We start from the raw sequence: 3185 nt of genomic DNA, 5'->3' as shown, positions 1-3185 counted from the left end.
ATGACAACACACCAAAATGGCAGCATCTCCACTGAGTTTTCAGACTTCCTTCTGAACTGTTTTGTCAGGTCCCCCAGCTGGCAGCTCTGGCTATCCCTACCTCTTAGCTTCCTCCTGCTCCTGGCTCTGGGTGCCAACATCACCCTCCTGATCCCTATCTGGCTGGAGGCCTCTCTGCATGAGCCCATGTACTACCTGCTCAGCCTGCTCTCTTCGCTGGACACAGTGGTCTGTCTCACTGTCATCCCCAAGGTCCTGGCCATCTTTTGGTTTGACCTCAGGCCCATCAGCTTCTTTGCCTGCTTCTTTCAGATGTTCATCATGAATAGTTTCTTTGCCATGGAGTCCTGCACATTCATGGTCATGGCCTATGACTGCTATGTGGCCATCCGCCATCCATTGAGGTACCCATCCATCATCACTGACCAATTTATAGCCAAGGCAGCCATTTTCATTTTGGCCAGAAGTGTCTTTTTGACACTGCCCATCCCCATTGTCTCAGGACGTCTGCATTATTGTGGGAGAAACATCATTGAGAACTGCATCTGTGCCAATATGTCTGTCTCCAGGCTCTCCTGTGGTGATAGTACCATCAATCGTCTCTACCAGTTTGCTTGTGGATGGACTCTGCTAGGGTCTGACCTCCTCCTCATCTTCCTCTCCTACCCCTTCATACTGAGGGCTGTGCTGAGACTCAAGGCACAGGGAGCTGTGGCTCCCACTTCATCCTGATCCTCTTCTTCAGCACCATCCTCCTGGTTTTTGTCTTCACGCTGTGGTAGAAAAGAAAATGTCCTCTGACGTGCCCATCTTGCTCAATGTCCTCCACCATGTCATCCCTCCAGCCCTCAACCCTATTGTCTATGGGGTGCGAACCCAGGAGATCAAGCAAGGAACCCAGAGGTTACTGAAGAAAGGATGGTAACTAGGACAACTGGATCTCTTCTTTCCTAAAACTGGATGGTATTTGCATGGATTATTCAATCAATTATTGAATCAATCAGTGGACTGACATTCATATCAATGAATTTTAATCTCAAACTGTGTAAACTGTTTTTGTGTTCCCTTTAATAAAGCTTCAATCTCATTTAGAATTCCTCTTTCTCTCACACTTCAATAGGAATCTCCTTTAAAAAATTAAAAATAAAAAAAAGGAATCTCCTTGACCCACTTGTCTCCTTTCCCCACACTTCTTATCCTATTTTGTCCAAAATACTAAGATTCCTTAAGCAAGTTTTAAAGTGAGAGATTTATGTTCCTGAACAGACAACTGTTAATATATCATATATTTCTTATCTTGGGGATACAACTGCATCTATTTGGTGGGCTGAGTTGTGTAATTTGTAACGTGTTCTTATTCTTCTTTCCACTGAAGGGAGTATATTGGAAACTAAGATAGTAGTAGTCATTTCAGTCGCACAGTCGTGTCTGACTCTTTGTGACCCTATGGCCTGTAGCCCACCAGGCTCCTCTGTCCATGGGATTCGCCAGGCAAGAATCTCTTGGAGTAGGCTGCCATTACCTTCTTTAGGGGAATCTTCCCACCCACAGATTGAAACTGCTTCTCCTGCGTTGCAGGCAGATACTTTACTAGCTGAGCCACCAGGGAAGCCCAAAGATAATAGGAGTTGAAACTTCAACTCTGAATGCTGGGAAGTTACTAATATTCTGTAATTGTCTTTTTCTCTCAACTTTCAATGATAGTACAGACATTATTCAACTCACTGTCTCTCTGTCTCTCTTTTCTTCTCTTCACTTCTTTTCTCTATCAATGTGCATTAGAAAAGGGCAGGGTTTTTTCCCCGAATGCTCATGTGTGTAACAATTATCATAAAGTTTTAGTAGATTTAAGGGACTATTGAATGTATGACCCAAAGTGTCTGTGCATTGGACACGTATCTATCAGATCCAGGGTTCCATGGTGAATGATACGCAAACACATGGTATGCTAATGAGTTAAAGAATTTAAGCAACGTAATATACGATTCAGTAATAATCCTCAAATATACAATAGACTATATGAACATTATTTCTTGTTAATTTTAGTTTCTAAGTACACTTGGGTTCTGCAGATTCCATTAGCTATTAAAGTACAAAAATAAATAGAACATTAGAATTGCTTTCAGCCTTCCCTGGTGGCTCAGTTGGTAAAGAAACTGCCTGCAAAGCAGGAGATGTAGGTTCAGTCCCTGGGTCAGGAAGATTGCCTGGAGAAGGAAATGGCAACCCACCCCAGTATTCTTGCCTGGGAAATCCCATGGACAGAGGAGCCTGGCAGGCTGCAGTCCTTGGGGTTGCAAGAGTTGGACACAACTGAGCCGCTAAACCACTGCCACCCCTGTTTTCAGGAGCTCAAAGTTGGTTCAGAAAGTGTGTGTGTTAGTTATTCAGTCATGTCCAACTCTTTGCAACCCCGTAGACTGAAGGCGACCAGGCTCCTCTGCCCATGGGATTCTCCAGGCAAGAATACTGGAGTGGGTTGCTATTCTCTTTTCCAAAATTTGGATTAGGAAGAATATAAATAATGAGCGGTAACAGGCAGGAAGACTGGGGTCCCCAAGTGGAGGAAATAGACTGCAAATGTCAGACTTTTTTCCTCTCTCTTAAGAGGCAAGAGGAAATAAACTACCAAAGTCACGTGTTTTTTTTTCTTCTCTATACAAAATTAAAAGGAGGTTTCTTTTAAAACTCTGTGTTACCATGAGAACATCTGGTTCTGCCTGAACTGAACTTTTCTCAAACCTTGAGTTAACCAATGTGTTTTTCTTATGGAAATGTTTTTCTTAAACTATTTTAATGAACTGTGTATTTACTTTATTTTTTTTTCTTTTCCATTATGATTTATTACAAGATATTGAATATAGTTCTCTGTGCTATACAGTGACACCTTGTCATTTATTTTATTTTATTTTATTTTTAGCTTTTTATTTTTTAAATTTTAATATCTTTAATTCTTACATGCGTTCCCAAACATGAACCCCCCTCCCACCTCCCTCCCCATAACATCTCTCTGGCTCATCCCCATGCACCAGCCCCAAGCAGAATCTGCCTTTTTTCAAGTCGGTTCCACCTAAGACTGAGGACTGATAATGGCTCAACAAACCAGTATGTTTTACTCATGGAAATGTTCTCTTAAGCTGTTTTAAAGAAACTATGTATTTGCTTGGAAACCTGCCTTTCTTCAA

The 3185-nt window shown here is 42.1% G+C and overlaps 1 pseudogene; it reads left to right on the top strand.

Annotated features, from left to right (window-relative positions):
• On the top strand, positions 1-925 carry LOC101120437 (olfactory receptor 56A3-like; annotated as a pseudogene).
• The last annotated feature ends 2260 nt before the right edge of the window (positions 926-3185 follow it).

This window comes from Ovis aries, chromosome 15 (assembly GCF_016772045.2).
Source record: "Ovis aries strain OAR_USU_Benz2616 breed Rambouillet chromosome 15, ARS-UI_Ramb_v3.0, whole genome shotgun sequence".
Taxonomy (NCBI): Eukaryota; Metazoa; Chordata; class Mammalia; order Artiodactyla; family Bovidae; genus Ovis; species Ovis aries.
The sequence above is the reverse complement of the archived record's forward strand: the minus strand, read 5'-3'. Positions and strand labels throughout refer to the sequence as shown.